A 17,678-nucleotide genomic window follows, 5' to 3' on the forward strand; every position below is an offset into this window, starting at 1 on the left:
AGGGCAAATGCCACCAAGCCCCATTCTGAAATAAATCTTTTTTTTAAAAAAAGATTTTATTTATTAATTATGTATACAGTATTCTGCCTGCATGTATGCCCGGAGGTCAGAAAAGGGCACCAGATCCCATAATAGATGGTTGCGAGCCACCATGTTGTTGGTGGGAATTGAATTTAAGACCTCTGGAAGATCAGTCAGTGCTCTTAACCTCTGAGCCTTATCTCCAGCACCAAATAAATGTTTATTATTATTATTTTTAGAGACAGGGTTTCTCTGTGGCTTTGGCGGCTGTCCTGGAACTAGCTCTTGTAGACCAGGCTGGAACTACGGATCTTGAACTCACAGAGATCCTCCTGCCTCTGCCTCCCGAGTGCTGGGATTAAAGGTGTGGGCTATCATGACTGACAACCACCAATATTTTTCAAACTCAACCAGAGGCTTGGAATGTCTACACTTGCACCAGGATAGAGACCCTCGTTCCCTCATTTCTAGGCTAATGGCGTTCTTAAAAACTTTAAAGAAAATTTTGACTGTGGCTGTCTGTACCTCACACCCGGCGCGTTTCACTTTATTCATCCTGCTCTCCACAGATGCTGAACCAGAGGGCCGCGAGGAGCCGATGGCAACTCAGTAAATATTTGGAAAGCTACTTAATGGGCCTCAGCAAGTTCTGCAGGAAATGTGGCCAGGGCAGAGCCCTGCAGAGCAGGCAGGGCCGCGCCAGCGCCAGGATCAAAGACTTTCCCAGGCCTGCCCCTGGCCCCGCGCGCGCTCTGTCCCGTCCTGGGGCGGTGTGTGACGGTTCCTAGGCTCTACTTTCCATCCTGGGTGCTCATTTCCGAGCCTAAGGGCTTCGCTTTCATCGTTACTCTCTCCCCTCAGGACCACAGAGAGTCCCTTCCCCCAACCTCGAAGCGTCGCCGCAGTGCCTGCCCGTCTGCGCATGCTCCGCGGGTTGAGGCCCAGTTGCGTGCCTGGGACTCAGGTGTGCGCAATCGCGGAGACGCCCAGCGCTCCACAGGGGCGGTGCTTCAGGGCCTCATGCCGCCTCTGGGCCCGCCCACCTCCTCGCTACCTCAAAGGGCCGGTGCGCGTGCGCACAGCGAGCCCCTGCGCATGCGTACGGAGAGCGGAAGGGCGGGCTGGCGCGTGCACGAGGCCGGGCAGGCAGCGGAAGCGGGAGTCGTGGACTGGGTCGGGAGGGAGGGAGGCGGGCGGGCGGGCGCGCGCGTGGCGGGCGCGCGTGCTGCGTGAGTGTGAGTGTGGGGGGGGCGCCCTGCCGAGGCTGAGCGGGCGGGCGCGCGCGCAAGGCATTCCCCTCGCTTGGCAGCGGCGGCGACGGCTTCTTTGTTTCCTGAGGAGAAGCGAGACGCCCACTCTGTCCCCGACCCCTCGTGGAGGGTTGGGGGCGGCGCCAGGGAAGCTACGGTGCCGGTACCTCCGGGTAAGGAACGGAGACTCCCGGGTGGAGACGAGGCGCCCGGGGCTTGGGGAAGACGGTTTGAATGAAGCCGAGGCGCCGGGAGGGGGAGGGGGACAGCCCGGCGACCCGAGCGGGGTCGGGGTACGGCGGCGCCCGAGGGTCAAGAAAGCCCTGCGCGCGGCTCAGACCGCAGTGCAGCGAGACCGCGGCCGCTTGCAGGCTCCGTGGCCGCCGAGGCGGGTGGCCATGGGCCTCGTGGAGGCCGCGCGCGCGTTCTCGTGAGATCTCGGGACAAAGCTCCCTCCCTTCGGCGTTCCAGAGATCCGTATTCCCCCCCACACACACTTTAATTTCTGTGATCCCAACTTTGAACAATAGCTGGGTGTCGTGGGCCTTTCTGGGTGCGACCCTAATGCCCTGTGGTCGGGCGGCGGGAACAATATTTTACCTCCAGTATTGATGTCCAGTGTGACTTGGACGCAGTCATCCCCCCTCTTCGGTATCAAGGCGTCACTCTTTTTGTTGTTGTTGATAAATTTTATTACTGCTCATCTTGAAGGAAAAGTAAGAATTCCTTACATTCCTTGCAGGTAGTGACTTTGAAACGTTTACCTAAAAAGTGAAAGATGGCAGGGAACCTTTGCTCACAGCGGCATTGTTTTTTTCTCTCGAGTCCCTTGGCCCTTCCCAGTTTCCCAGATAGGGCTTTTTATTGTAAAACATCGGAGGCATCGGTTTGGTTCCCTCCCCATTTCCAGGGACTCCAGGTGCTTCTTGGGAATTGGAAACAAGTTTAGTTCGAATTGACAGATGGATTTGAGTTTGATGCCCACTTCAGGCTGTCAGCTAGCTGTGTGGCCTTAGGCAAAGTCGCTTAATCTTTCCGAACGCCTTGGTTTCCTCCTTTGTACAAGGGAACTACGAATTTCATAGATAGGGCTGGGAGACACTGGGCATCATCATCATCATTATTGTGATTTTGGAGACAGGATCCCATAACCAAGGTTGACTTCCAACTGCTTATGTAGCCCAGGCTCGCCTTGAATTCCTCATATTCCAGCCTCCACCCCACAAGTGCTGGGATAAGAGGTGTTCAGCCAGGCTTCCTGGGCTGTTGTTGACTGGTCCAGCAGATAGTTGAATCCCTACTGTGTGTCACATGTCTTGTAGGGGAATGGACTGTAAATGTTGGCAAGGCTCCTTGGCCTGTAAGTATATTAATTCATTTAAAGGGGCTTATTTTGTTTTGACTTTTTTTTTTTTTTTTCTTTTTCGAGGCGGGGTTTCTCTGTGTAACAGCTCTGGGTGTCCTGGAACTCATTCAGTAGACCAAGCTGGCCTCGAACTCACAAAGATCCATCCGCCTGAGCCTGACGAGTGCTGGAATTAAAGGCCTGTGCCACCACCTGTGAATTTTTTTTTAATTAAAGGTTTTCATTATTTATTAGTGTGTGAAGGTCAGAGGACAACTTGTCTGTTCTCCCCTCCCGCCTTGTGGATTCCTGGAATTGAGCTCAGGTCGACAGTTTTAGGGCAGGTGTCTTTCTTTTTTCCTTCCTTCCTTCCTTCCTTCCTTCCTTCCTTCCTTCCTTCCTTCCTTCCCCTTTCTTCTTCCCTCCCTCTCTTTCTTTCTTTTCCTGAGACAGGGTTTCTCTGTGTAGCTTTGGAGGTTGTCCTGGAACTCACTCTGTAGACCAGGCTGGTCCTGAACTCAGAGATCCACCTGTCTCTGCCTCCCAAGTGCTGGGATTAAAGGTTTGTGGCACCACCACTTGGCCAGCAGGTGCCTTTTTTTACTTGCTGAGCCATTTCTCCTCTTAAGCCTCTAAGTGTGTTTGATTTTTGTGGTATTGGGGCTCAAACTTGACCCTGTACGTGCTAGGCAAGTGTTATACACTGAGCCACCAACCCAGCTAGCATTATTTTCCTTCCTTCCTTCCTTCCTTCCTTCCTTCCTTCCTTCCTTCCTTCATTTCTTTCTTCCCATCTATGTTTGATGAATATGTGTCTTCAGTTTTTTTTGCAAGCCTTATTTTATGAATGTGGGTTTTTTGTTTGTTTTCTCTCCTTTTTTGTTAGTTTTGGGTGTTGTTGGGCTTGGAGCCCTGGGTTTTGTGCATGTTAAACATGAGCTATATTCCCAATCCTTTGGCCTTCCATTTAACCCTTACAACCTGCTCTGTGGAAGGACAAAATGGTTGTACAAGGCAGCAGTGGTGGGCATAAGTCCTGGGAGAGTGCATGGAGAAGGTACCTTTTTTTCAAAATAAGGGAGGATGTGTCCCTCTACACACCCATGTGCTGAGGATGGATCAGTGCCATCACCACTATTGCTCTGTCTTTTCTATAACATGGCAAGTTGGAAGCAGACAGTAGTGGGAGGAGAGGAGAGTTCATCCCTTGGGAGGGATGAACTTTGATGTGAGGTGATTGGTAACAAAATCCAAAGCAATAATCATTTGTTGCTGCTGTTGGGCTTTGAACTTTTCAGGCCGTTGCTTTCCTAGCCCCAAATGTCACTACTTCAAAAGTGATGAAAAAGTCGCTGATGAAGTCTGGGGTCCTGGTTTGGTGGTTTGTTTGTGGTGGGTGAAGAGTGTTACTTCTTTTTTTGAACTTAAAATGTTTTTGTATGCCCTAGAGTTGACTCAGTGGTTAAGAGTACTTGTTGCTCCGGGCGTTGGTGGCGCACACCTTTAATCCCAGCACTTGGGAGTCAGAGGCAGTCGGATATCAGTGAGTTTGAAGCCAGCCTGATCAGAGCGAGTTCCAGGATAGGCTCCAAAGCTACACAGAGAAACCCTTTGTTGCCTAGGGCGTGGGTTTGATTCCCAGCACCTTTATGGACGTTCACCACCTCCTTAGGCACCAAGATCAAATGTGGTGCACAGATACATATGCAGGCAAAACACTCATACATAGAATAGTAAAAGTCTAAAAAACAGTTTAATTTTGTGTGATGTGTGGAGGTAGGGACAACTTTGAGGAGTGGATTTTCTTCTGCCATGTGGATCTGGGGATTGAATTCCAGGTCATCATATTGGCAGCAAGTGCCTTTACCTGCTCAGCCATCTTCCCACACAGGGATGCTAGTTCTTCAGAGCTCTAATTTATATGCAGCCCCTGAGTCCTGGCGCTTAACTTGTGATGACCCAGTGCTGGGCTTCAATGAAACGGGAATCGACAAACTAAACTGTAGTTGAGGACACTACTTGTTCAAGTCAGTATTCTGGTTTCATTTTTATTATTTTATTTTGTGGTGCTGGGAACAACGCAGAGCTTACAGTGATAGCTGTAGTGTTTTGAATGAATAGCCCTCAGAGGCTCATGTGTTTGAAAGCTTGGTGGAACTGTTTTGGGGAAGGAGTTAAAGATGTGGCCTTGTTAGAGGAGATGTTTCAGTGTGGGCTGGTTTTGAGGTTCAACAGCCCATGCCAGACCCAGTCTCTCTCTGCCTCTTGCTTGTGTATCAATTGTGAATTCTCAGCTACTGCTCCAGGACCACACCTGCTTGCCTTTGCCATGCTCCTTGCCATGATGGTCATAGACTCACCCTCTGAAACTAAGCAGGCCTCCAAATAAAAGCTTTTAAATACCTTGGTCATGGTGTTTCTACAGCAATAAGAACATGACTGAAACAATAGGGAAATGTCTGCCACTAGGCAACATCTCCAGCCATTGTCATTCATTCATATTTTGTGTAGGTCTCACTTTGTTGCCCAGATTCACCTCAGACTTCAAAAATAGTTATCTCACATGTTTGATATGTGTATGGAGAGTGTGTGACCGTGGCTTGGGGAGGTCAGAGAACAACATTCTGTGGGGTTGGGGGTTGCTTCTCTCCTCCCACATTTATGTGGGTTCTTATTTATTTATTTATTTATTTATTTATTTATTTATTTATTTATTTAGGTTTTTCGAGACAGGATTTCTCTGTGTAGCTTTAGAGCCTATCCTGGCACTCTCTCTGGAGACCAGGCTGGCCTCGAACTCACAGAGATCCGCCTGCCTCTGCCTCCCGAGTGCTGGGATTAAAGGCATGCGCCACCAACGCCCGGCTTTTATGTGGGTTCTTATGCCACAAACACTTTAACCAGCTGAGCCATTGCTGTGCCATGAGCTTACTTACTTACTTACTTACTTTATTTCTTTTGAGGCAGTCTCCTATGTAGCTTTGGCTGGCCTGGAACTCATGGAGAACTGCTTGCCTATGCCTCTCAAGTGCTGGTGTTAAGTGTTAAGTGCCCTGTCTACAGAGTGAGTTCCAGGATAGATTCCTAAACCACAGAGAAACCCTGTCTCGAAAAACCTAAGCAAAGCAAAACCAAAACCAAAAGCTGTGTGTCGCTAGGACTGGCCCACAAACTCCTTAAAATAAATTTTTTTTTTTTTTCATTTACTTGTTTGGCATGGTGTGTGTACATCACAGGTGTGTGGAACTCAGGGAATGTTTGCAGGACGGTCTTTCACCATGTAGGTTCTGGAAGTTAAATTCAGGTCAGCAGGCTTGGCAGCAAGTGCCTTTACTTGCTGAGTTAAGCCATTCTGGCCTGGCTTCTCTCTCTCTCTCTCTCTCTCTCTCTCTCTCTCTCTCTCTCTCTCTCTCTCTTGGTTTTTTGAGACAGGGTTTCTCTGTGTAGCTTTTGGAGCCTATCCTGGAACTCACTCTGAGACCAGTCTGGCCTTGAACTCACAGAGATCCGCCTGCCTCTGCCTCCCAAGCTGTGGTTAAAGGCATGCACCACCAATGCCCGGCTGGCTTCTGTCTTTTTAGACTTAATTTACTTTTATTTTATGTGCATGAGTATTTTGCCTGTATTTATATACCTGTACTATGTGTGCTTGAGTCCAGAAAAGGGCCTGAACTGGAGTTACAGACTTTTCTTTTTTTTGAAACCGGGTTTTTCTGTGTAACAGCCCTAGCTGTCCTGGAAACTAGCTCTGTAGACCAGGCTGGCCTTGAATTTATAAAGATCTGCCTGCCTCTGCCCACCCTTTTTTTTTGTTTTGTTTTTGTTCTGTTCTGTTTAGCCTTGGCTGGTCTTGAACTCACTTTGTAGAATAGACTGTCCTCAAACTCAGACATCACCTGCCTCTGCCTCTTGAGTGCTGGGATTAAAGGCATGTTCCACTATGTCTGGTTTACAGATTTTTTTAAAAGAGTTATTTATTTATTTATTTTTAATAGTATTTTTAAAGATTGATTTATTATGTATATAACACTCTGCTTCCATGTATATCTGCACACCAGAAGAGGGCACCAGATCTCATAACAGATGGTTGTGAGCCACCATGTGGTTGCTGGGAATTGAACTCAGGACCTCTGGAAGAGCAGTCAGTGCTCTTAACCTCTGAGCCATCTCTCCAGCCCTACAGATGGTTTTAAGATGCCATGTAGTCAATTGTGGTGGCCCACACCTTTAATCTCAGCACTCCAAGAGGCAGAGGCAGGCTAATTACTGAATTTGAGGCCAGTCTGGTCCAGGATTACCAGGGCTACACAGGGAAACCCTGTCTTGAGAAACAGAACGATGCCATGTGGATATTGGAAGCCAAACCTGGCTCTTCTGTAAGAACAGCAAGTGCTGATCCATCTCTCCAGTCCCCCATCCCCTTTTTTTGAGACAGGGTCTCACTGTATAGCCCTAACTGGCCTGGATATTTGCCTGGAATTCACAAAGATCTACTTCCTCTGCCTCTCCACATTGCCAATAGTGCCTGGTTGTGGCTTCAAATTCTTGATGTCCTCCTTCAGTCCTTGGGGATTTGAGGTGGGGGCTAAGGTATATCACATATTTAATTAAAATTATAAAATTATAAAAATTAAATATAAATATACATACATACATACATACATACATGTGTATATGAGTGTTTTGCCTGCATATATGTGTACTATGTGCATGCCTGGTGCCTGTCAAGATCGGAAGAGCGTGTTGAATCCCCCAGAACTGGAGTCATTTTTCAGCTGTCTGTTCTCTAGAGTGTCTTTAGTTTTTATAAGCTTATTTTGTGTGTGGACATGTTTCCATTGTGGGAAACATCACCCTCATTCTGTCAAAAGTCAAGAAATTACCAGAAGTGAAACTTTTTGTAATACTGTTTTTGCAGAAAGGGATGCATGGAGAAAAGGCAAAAATGTCTGGCATGTTGGTTTGGTGAAAAATGGTTTTGTTTGAAGTAACTTAGATCAGGCTCACAGCATTCCACCTGCCTTTGCCTCCTGACTGCAACATCATATCTAGCTCTCAAGACTGTCTTTTAAAATTTTGTTTAGTAGGGCTGGAGAGATGGCTCAGAGGTTAAGAGCACTGACTGCTCTTCCAGAGGTCCTGAGTTCAATTCCCAGCAACCACATGGTGGCTCACAACCATCCGTTATGAGATCTGGTGCCCTCTTCTGGTGTGCAGATATACATGGAAGCAGAATGTTGTATACATAATAAATAAATAAAATTAAAAAAAATTGTTTTGTAGGGATAGGGCTTCTCTGTATAGTCCTGGTTGTCCTGGAACTCACTTTGTAGACCAGGCTGCCCTCGAACTCAGAGCTCCACCTGTCTCTGCCTTCCAAGTGTTAGGATAAAAGGAGTATGCCACCACAGCCTGGCAGTGTTTTATATGCATGTATGTCTGCACACCAGAAAAGGGCTTTGAATCACATGGGACTATAGTTATAGAAAGTTCTGAGTTGTTATGTGGGTGCTGGGAATTGAACTCAGCAATTGACCTCTGGAAGAGAGCAGATAGTGCTCTTAACAGCTGAGCCATCTCTCCAGCAGGTACTAGGGAGTTAAACAGGTTTCATTCTTGCATAGCAAGTGCTCTTAATCAAGTCATCTCTCTGACTCCCAATTTGTACAGTACAGAAATGTTTCTAGACATCATTCCATGTCTGAAGTCTAGCTGGTAAAGATGCTCTCTCATTTTGTAGGCTGACTGGCTGCTCTGCTTAGATCATGTATTTTTTGCCTATTATTCTCTTTTTCATCTAGTTAGAATCAACTCCTCTATTTTGTCCTTAGGGTAAAATATTAATAATTGTAATTTTGCCAGCCAACTTTGTGAAGGAGAGAATGAGTTTGGTGATGTAGCTTGTACTTGTTTATTTAAGACAGGGTTTCTCTCTCTCTCTCTTTTTTTTTTTTTTCCTATTTTGGTTTTAGTAGCTATGGAGCCAGTCCTGGAACTCATAGAGGTCCGCCCATCTTTGCTTTCCCAGTGCTAGAATTAAAGGTGTGTGCCACCACTGCTGGGCAAGACGGGGTTTCCTATAGCCCAGGCTGGCCTCAACCTCACTGTGTGTCTGAGGGTGATCTTGAACTGCTGGTTCACTTGGGCTAACTATGCACAGCGTTATTTACTAAAAATCTTTAATTTCTTTCTTTTTTTCCCCCACATACATTTATTTATTTAGTATTTGTTTATGCAGTAGTCATGTTAGGAAGTCAGAGGTCAACTTGCAGGAGCAGGTTCTCTCCTTTAATTAAGTGAGTTTTTGAGATTCAAACTCAGGTCATTGGGGTCAGTGGCAAGTGCCCTGACCTGTTGTTGTTGTTGTTGTTGATGAGACAGGGTTTTTCTGAGTAGCCCTAGCTGTCTTGGAACTAGCTATGTAGACCAGGCTAACCTCAAACTCATAGAGATCTGCCTGCCTTTGCCTCCTGATTGCTGGGATTAAAGGCGTGCACTAGTGTCCTGACTGATTAGTGTTTCTATAGCTGTGATGAAAAAGCATGACTAAAAGTAAGTTGGGGAGGGAAGGGTTTATTTGGCTTATACTCATGTCACTGTTCATTATCAAAGAAAAGTGAGGACAGGATCTCAAACAGGACAGGAACCTGGAAGCAGGAGCTGATGCAGAGGCCATGGAGGGGTGCTACATACTGGCTTGCTTCTCATGGCTTGTTTAGCCTGCTTTCTTATGGAACCCAGGACCACCAGCCTAGGGATGGCATCACCAACCATGGGCTGGGCCTTCCACTATTGATCACTCAAAAATGCCTTACAGATGGGAACACATTTTCTCAATTGAGGTTCCTTCCTTTCAGATAGCTCTAGTTTATGTATCGGTAAGACTAGCCAGCAGGTGTCCTTAACCTGCTGAGCCATCTTGCTTGTTCCAGTTAGTTTTTCAAGACTAGGATTTCTCTGTGTTGTTCTGGTTGTCCTGGAACTTACTCTGTAGGCCAGGCTGGCCTCAAACTCAGAAATCCGCCTGCCTCTGCCTTCCTGAGTGCTGGGATTAAAGGCACCGCCTGGCTCTCTCTTTTTTTAAATTTTATTTTATGTATGTTGATGTTTTTGCCTTATGTCTGTGTGAGGGTGTCGAGTACCTAAGAACTGGAGCCACAAACAGTTGTAAGTTGTCATGTGGGTGCTGGGAATTGAACCTGGGCCCGTTGGAAGACCAAGGCATTGCTCTTAACCTCTGTGCCATCTTCCCAGCCCATTCTTTTTGTGAGTCTTGCCATGTATTCTAACTCGAAGAAATCTTCCTGTCTTAGCCTCCTGAGGACTGGGTTTACAGGTTTGGGTACCACACTTGTCTTAAGCGTTGGGGTTTCATTTTTCTGACTTCCTCATACGGTGTACTACAGCATCCCTCTGTGGCCTAGTGTCTAGGTAGGGTTTTGATCTTTCATAAGCTGTATCATTGAAAAACACTTGGGAGTTTAGTGATTTTTTGTTGTTGTTTATTTTGTTTTTAACCAAGAATTTGGGGCAGTGGTCAGGCTTAGTGGTAGAGTACTCGTCTAGTATGCATCAAGCCCTAGGATCTATCACACACACACTCTGTAGTCTGTAGAACTGTGGGTCTGGAGGGATGGAGAGATGGCTCAGTGGTTAAGAGCACTCCAGAGGACTCAGGGTCCATTCTCAGCATACACATGGTGGTTCACAACAACTTGTAACTTCAGTACCAGGGAATCCTATGTCTCCTTCTGTTCTTTGTGGGCACTGCACGTGGGAATCACACAGATCCATGCAGGCACGACACCCACACATATAATGATTACAGAAATGGAAAACAAGGTGAGCAGTTTGGTTTTTACCTGTTACTTAACAAAATGTCCCCAAGTTCAATCATTCTTCTCAGAAACACAAGTTTAAATAAACAATTAAATGAATTAATTTTTAAAACTTTATTTTATGTGCATTGGTGTGAATGTGTCAGATCCCCTGGAACTGGAGTCACAGACAGCTGCAAGCTGCCATGTGGGTCCTGGGAACTGAACCCAGGTTCTCCAAAAGAGCAGCTAGTGCTCTTAACAGCTGAGCCAATTCTCCAGTCCATGAATTAATTTTTCAAAAAGGACTGAAGACTGCTTTTGCAGAGGGTCAGAGTTTGGTTCCCAGCACTCTCACTGGGTGTCCCATTACTGTAACTCCAGCTCCAGGAGGATCTTTGACTTCCTTGGACACTTGTATACCTGTGAGTGCAGGTGCCTGTGGAGGTCAGAAGAGGACATCTGTCAGATCCTTTGCCTGGAGCTGGAGTTACAGGTGACATGAGCTATCCTGCATGGGTGCTGGGGATTGAACCAACAAATGCTCTTACTGCTCAACTCTCTACTTTAGACCCTAAAACTTTTTTTTTTTTTTTTTTTGGTTTTTCGAGACAGGGTTTCTCTGTGTAGCTTTGGAGCCTATCCTGGCACTTGCTCTGGAGACCAGGCTGGCCTCTGCCTCCCGAGTGCTGGGATTAAAGGCGTGCGCCACCAATGCCTGGCTCATTTTTTTTTTAAATTGGATTGGTAATGTGGATCAGTGTATTTGATTCTGGATTCAGTTGGAAGCACCACACACTTAAACCAGGAGGGATGTTTAAAAGCTCTGAATGAAAGTGACAGTATTATCTGTGATATGGCAAGGACCTATCCGCCAAGGCCAAGAGACCTTACTGATGTCATCTCTTAGAGGAAGTGTTAAGCCCATGAAGGTAACTAGTGATTTTGATGTTTCCTGTGTAACTGCAGCTGCTGCTGTGGAGTTTTCTGTTTGTGGAGTTGAGAGGCATGTGAGTTAGAGGAGGGCTGGCAGGGCCAAGTATATCTGGCTTAGTCTAGGGGTTGTCTTTTCCATAGCTGCATAAAAGGAGGGACCCTCTTTGGCTTTCCTTTGTTTCCCACCAGGAAGGCTCTGTATGTAGAAATAAGCAAGTGAGTCTTAATAGACACAGACTAACCCTGACCCCTTTGCACCCCAAGCTGGTTTCTAGAGCTTATGAAATAGACTCACGCTGGTGTCAAACCCATGTGACTGAGAATGACCTTGAACTCCTGCCTTCCCAAGTGCTGGGATGACAAGTGTGGGAGTTTGGGGGGCTTGGGTGGTCTAGCTGGACTGGTGCTTGAAGTGAAGCTCATGTTAGCCTTGATGTTGGGGTCCTTCTGCCTCTCCCTCCCAAGTACTAGAGTTATGGGTGGGTACCACAGTACCCATCTAACAGGTTGGTTTTTGTTGCTTGTGTTCACCATTCAATATGTGGTAAAGTTGCTGGGGGTGTAGATTGACTTGTAAGAGTGCTTCCCTGGCAAGCACTGTATAAACCAGCATGGTGCTGCATGCTTGTGACCCCAGCACTTGGGAGGTAGAGGCAGGAGCATCAAAAGTACAAGATAGGCAGAGGAGATGAGCTTGAGGGCAGCCTGATATACACAGTTCCAAGCCAGCTAGGGCTGCCTAGTGAGACTCACAAAAAACACACAAAAGCCTCAGATGCAATAGTAGAAAAACAAGAGTGCCCATTTTCTTCTTTTTGTCTTCCTTCCTTCCTTCCTTCCTTCCTTCCTTCCTTCCTTCCTTCCTTCCTTCCTTCCTTCCTTTTCCGAGACAAGGTTTCTCTGTGTAACAGCCCTAGCTGTCCTGGAATTAGCTATGTAGACCAGGCTGGCCTCAAACTCAAGATCCACTTGCCTCTGCCTCCTGAGTGCTGGGATGCCACTGCCTAGCTGCTTGTGCCCATTTTTAACAGTGATGGCTCTTTGTCAGTTTTAAGTTGTTTTGCCAGCTAGGTATGCTTCACTGACTCAGGAAGCAGGTGGCTGCATGACAGTTACTGCATCGCCTGTGACAGTAGGACATCTGATGTGCCTCTTGGCTGTGCTAAAAGTCTCCAGAGTTTTAGGCCATCTCACTGTGCCTTTGAATCTGTGTGATACTGATGGTAGCCGCTGCTGTTAGCTTCCCAGTGTCCTGTGCCTGGAGAGGCTCAGTGACCTCTGAGGCAGAGGTCTCCTCCTGCTGCTCCTTGCTTCTCTGTTATTTACAGTCTTCTGTCCCACTTGTGTTATTTGTGAACACAGCAGGCTAGTGGGAAATAGTGAGAGGCCTAATGGGGTGGAACTAGTCTGAGACAAGAGAAAGGCTATGTACAGAACAGGTTTGTGTAACCTACTGCAGTTACTGCAAATGTGGGGAGTGGGCAGTCTGGCCAGTGGTGGCATGCCCATCCTATGGGTGGGGAGGCTAAGTGTCTGCTCAAGCCTGTAGCCCCTCCCCCAGAGAACCCCCAGAGGACTGAGACCAGCCTGCGTCTCTCTTTGGGTGCTGAGATCTTCAGTATTCTGCCTGCGTGCCAGCAGAGGGCACCAGATCTCATTCAAGGTGGTTGTGAGCCACCATGTAGTTGCTGGGAATTGAACTCAAAACCCCTGGAAGAACAGTCACTGCTCCTAACCGCTGAGCCATCTCTCCATCCCTGGGTGCTGAGATCTTAAGTGGCTTTCAAGTGAATGAAAATTGAAAGGTTGTGAGATCCCAGATAGCATACACAATTTCTAAGCCTTTTTTTTTTTAAAGGTCTATTTGAATTTTTTGTGTTGGGTTTTTGCATGTGAATGCAAGTGCTCTGGGGGCTAGAAAAGGATATTGAGTCCCCTGGAGCTAGAGTTACAGGTGGCCCCATGGATGTTAGGAATTTAACTCAGGTCTTCTGTAAGAGCTGCAATCAGGGTTTCTCTGTGTTGCCCTGACTGCCCTGGCCTCGTACTCACACAGATCCTCCTGACTCTTGAGTGTGTGCCACCATTGCCTGCCTCAGTTAAGTGTTCTTTTTTTTTTTTTTTTGCCTTTAGTCTCTCATTGAAGTATCCCTCTAGTCCCTAACTTATTCCTTGAAATCTGTCCCTGTCTCACTGAACCTGGAGTATGCTCATTCACTCATTTTGACTGGCCAGTTAACTGTCCATCTGAATTTTTATTTAGTTTTTACATTGTGTGTACTTGTGTGCACATGTATATGGTGGCCCGGGGATGACATCTTCCTTAATTTCTGTCTACCTTGTATTTTCAGTTTTTGAAACCAGAGCTCACTGGGCTAGTCTGTCTATGGTGGGCACACCTACCTAGTATTTTACATGGATGTGTTACTTGAACCCAGAGGAGTCTGTTAAAGGGTCTCAAGGATTTATTTAGGTATAATATAGGGATAAACAATCACTGGTACAGAACAGATTAGCTCCAGCTGCTGTGTTCTGCCGCTCTGACCAAGGGAGTTGGGGACCAACCGCTCCTTGCTCTGGCTCTGACCGCACCATAGAGCAAGCGAGAGAGCTCTTCTCCCTCAGCTCTTTAGCGGTTATGTATGCAGACAAGACCATGCTCTAAGGCTTGCTGCCCCAAAAGTTATTAGCTATAAACCGATCAAAATCCCCAAACATGGGTGGGTATTGGAATTCAGCCTTTCAGAGCAACTGCTTTGCTCACTGAGCTGCTTTCCCAGCCCCTGAATTTGCTTCCTTAGTGAAGCAGGCACAGGCTGATTACCTGTTTCCTCAATGCGCTGGTTTGATCACTAATCCCCGTGCAGAGCTCCCTACCTCATTCATGCTCAGTGTTTGCAGTCTGGTTGGCTGATGGTAGCTCTGTACACTTTCTGCAGCCTGATGTTTCAGAGGGCACAGCCTGAGGAGCAAGAGCTGTTTTTGTTTATAGATTGATTTGTATGTGTGCATATGTCAGATGTGTGTAGGTTCCCCAGGAGGTCGGGAGGGTGTCAGATACCCTGGAACAGGAGTTATAGGACACTGGATATGTGTGTGTTGGGAACTGAACTCTGGACTCCTTGAAGCACTGCAAGTAAGTGCTCTTCACCACTGAGCCATCTCTCTAGCTCCCAAATGACACTTACAAGAGCCTCTTGTACTTTCCGTGGTGGTTTAAATGAACATGTTCCCCATCAAGCATTTGAGCACTTGGGCCCCAGTTGGTGGTGCTTCCTGGGGAGGTTTAGGAGATGTGGTCTTGCTGGAGGAAGTATATGAGCTGGGTAGCAATTTAGGAGAGCATAGCCTTGCCCAACTTTCTCTGCTTTGTGCTTGTGGTTGAAGACTTGATTTCACAGCCCCCTGCCCCTACTGCCGTGCCTGCACCCTACCATAATGGACTCTTAGTCCTTTAGAGCCACAAACCAGAATATACTCTTTCTTCCTTAAATTGCCTTTATGGGCATGGCATTTTTTCACAACAGGCTTCAAAAGCTAATCTTTTCTTTGTTTCTTTTTCTGCCTGCCTGCCTCCTTTCCTTTCCTTTCCTTTCCTTTTTCCTTGAGACAAGGTCTATATTGCATTTGCTTTTCTGGACATGTCTCGATATGTAGACCAGGCTGGCCTGGCCTCTTATCTCAGAAGTCTGCCAGCCTCTGCTCCAAGTGCTGGGATAAAAGGTGTGTGCTAATACTCCTGGCCCTCAAAGGGTGATATTAAACTGGGTACTGGGGTACCTGTGTAACCCTGTCAACGAGGAGTTGAGGGCAGCAGAATCTAGAGCTCTAGCTTAGGCTACACAATGAGATAATACCTTAAACAAAATGAAGTCTGTTCAGGAGTCTTGTTGCAGAGGCCATAGCAGTCCAACAGCCTTGCTTTTGGTTCATTGACAAAGGGAAGTTTGGCTTGTGCTGGATTTGTGGTTGTAAGGTGATGGTGAGCTAGCATTTTCTGGTACTGCTTGCATGTTTGCCTCAGCTCTGAATTGCTCCTCCAACTGCCTAGGAAATGGGGGAGCACATAGAAGAAATGTTTTCTTCAGGTTGTACCTATGATTTTGTTTTGTTGGTCCTAGGCTCCTAGTTGTTAGAACTTTCTTGTTTTTGTTTTGAAAGCTCCAGTCCATCTTTTAATAAACTGAAATATTCCATAAAAAAATTCTTTAGCCCCTTCCCCAAAAAAGAGGGAAGGGGGGAGCTTATTAAACGAATGGATATCAGAATTAACAGCTGAACAGGGAAAGAAATTAAAATTGTGTAATTAAACAATCATGAGTGGTGGTGCACTCATTTAGTCCTAGCACACAGGAGGCAGAGGCAGGCGGAGCTCTGTGAGTTGAGGACAGCCTGATCTACAAATAAATTCCAGGACAGCCAGGGCTACACAGAGAAACCCTGTCCTCCCCCCCCCAAAAAAAAAAGGAAAAAATTATGGTGGTGATGCACACTTTTAATCCCATGCTCAGGAGGCAGAGGCAGGAGGACAGTCAGGACTACATAGAGAAAGCCTGATACTAACACAAACGAAAAGAAATCATGAGTGAATGATAAAGTGTGTAAACCCTGAAATTTACAAACTATTTAAAACCTGGAATCACTGACTGTTCAAAAATGACACAGATGGATCATGGGTGGTGTGGAGCAGCAGGGATCATGGATGAATCTGCCCTGTTTTGTCTGTTCCCTGAGCCACATGTGTCCAAGGAAAGCCTGGCATTGATTAAAAACTGGACTAATAATGCTGGCAGCAGATCCAGTGAGGTGACCTGCCTGTCAGTAGAAGCTTCCATTAGGTTCGAAATTTTGATCTGCACCCCAGATCTGATGTATCTCCTTGATTTTGGCTACTTGATGCATAATTATGCAACCAGTCAAATTATTTGGAGTGATAAGTTCATGAGACAGCTACACCCAGACCTGCATTGAATTCATTATTGCCGAGAATCATGGGAAAAATGAGACTGTTGCATTGTCAACTGGTGCAGCTTGGTCAAATCTGACTATGGAATGGCATACTGTCTTTGAATGGCATAGGCCTACAAAAACAGCTGGAGAACTGAAGGGCTTGGACTGGTACAGTATGGTTATGCCCTTGCAGGGATGGCAGGCTGGAGGCTGGGAGATAGTCTTCAACATGACCGTAAATATTTGACACACCTGATGGATTTTAGAGTGCCAGCAATAGTGATTGCCCCCTCAGTTGACATGGGGAGCATATTCCCTGCCACCTGGACCTCGCCCTTACACTCCTTTGTTTTGCAACCACCTTTTCTAAAGAGAGCAGGGACCACCAGCTGTAAGGTAACTTGAGGGTCTATGTGCAGCTGTGCTATTGGTTGTAGCAGTGCTAATGACCTTTTCCAGTTTGTCAAGGCTTTGATGATAGCATTAGTGGATCCAGACAGAGTGATAATTATGTCAGGACAATTTCCTTCTGAGATATGTGTACTGCTATTCTCAAGAATCTTAACAGATTTCCTTCCTTTCTGATAGCACTGCCGACTTCCTTTCCATGCATAAGTAGCCTGATGGTGACAGTGGCATTTGATGTACCTTCAATCGCACCAGTGTTTTAGCCATTTGGGGAGCTGGTCTTTGAGTGGTCAAGTCTCTGGTCATTGGAGGCAAGAGTTGACTTAAGGGAAAAGGGGAGTTAGCAGATGGAGGGGTTGGTGGGCAGAAAGCTCCTGCTGCTTCTGCTGATCTTTTGTTTTGCTCAGGCTGCCCTTAAACTCTCCTCCTTCAGCTTTATCCTCTACTGTAGCTAGGGCCGTGGATGCAGGCTATCACAATTGCTGGAGGACACTCTACTATGCTTTTTCTTCTGATTAGCCTTGTTGGGACATAAGTGTGTGTGTGTGTGCGCGCGTGTGTGTGTGTGTGTGTGTGTGTGTATGTGTGTGTGTGTGTGTAACCAGTCTTTCTCTGTCCCGCCTGCCAGTTCCCAAATAACCACACAAACTTATTTATTAGTCATGAAAGCTTACTTAGGCTTGTCCCCACTAGCTCTTTTTTTTTTTTAAAGAATTTATTTATGTATTATGTATACAGTTATCTGCATGCATGCTTGCACACCAGAAGAGGGCACCAGATCTCATAACGGATGGTTGTGAGCCACCATGTGGTTGCTGGGAATTGAACTCAGGATCTCTGGAAGAGCAGTCAGTGCTCTTAACCTCTGAGCCATCTCTCCAGCCCCCCACTAGCTCTTAAAACTTAAATTAGCCCATTTTTATTCATCTATGTGTTGTCATGTGACTTGTG

At 46.6% G+C, this 17,678-nt stretch overlaps 1 protein-coding gene and 1 pseudogene across 3 annotated transcripts in view; one reads left to right on the top strand and one right to left on the bottom strand.

The window, feature by feature from the left end:
* The first annotated feature begins 1,253 nt into the window (after positions 1–1,253).
* The window catches only part of Smarca4 (SWI/SNF related, matrix associated, actin dependent regulator of chromatin, subfamily a, member 4), a 100,947-nt gene continuing 84,522 nt past the window's right edge, over positions 1,254–17,678 (top strand). For all 3 annotated transcript variants that reach the window (XM_027411564.2, XM_035443521.1, XM_027411565.2), the window contains exon 1: positions 1,254–1,444. The gene's annotated coding sequence lies outside the window, so the exon portion shown is untranslated. The remainder of the gene's footprint in view (positions 1,445–17,678) is intronic.
* Positions 16,040–16,983, bottom strand: LOC100770523 (annotated as a pseudogene).

The sequence above is a fragment of the Cricetulus griseus genome, chromosome 4, assembly GCF_003668045.3.
Source record: "Cricetulus griseus strain 17A/GY chromosome 4, alternate assembly CriGri-PICRH-1.0, whole genome shotgun sequence".
NCBI lineage: Eukaryota > Metazoa > Chordata > Mammalia > Rodentia > Cricetidae > Cricetulus > Cricetulus griseus.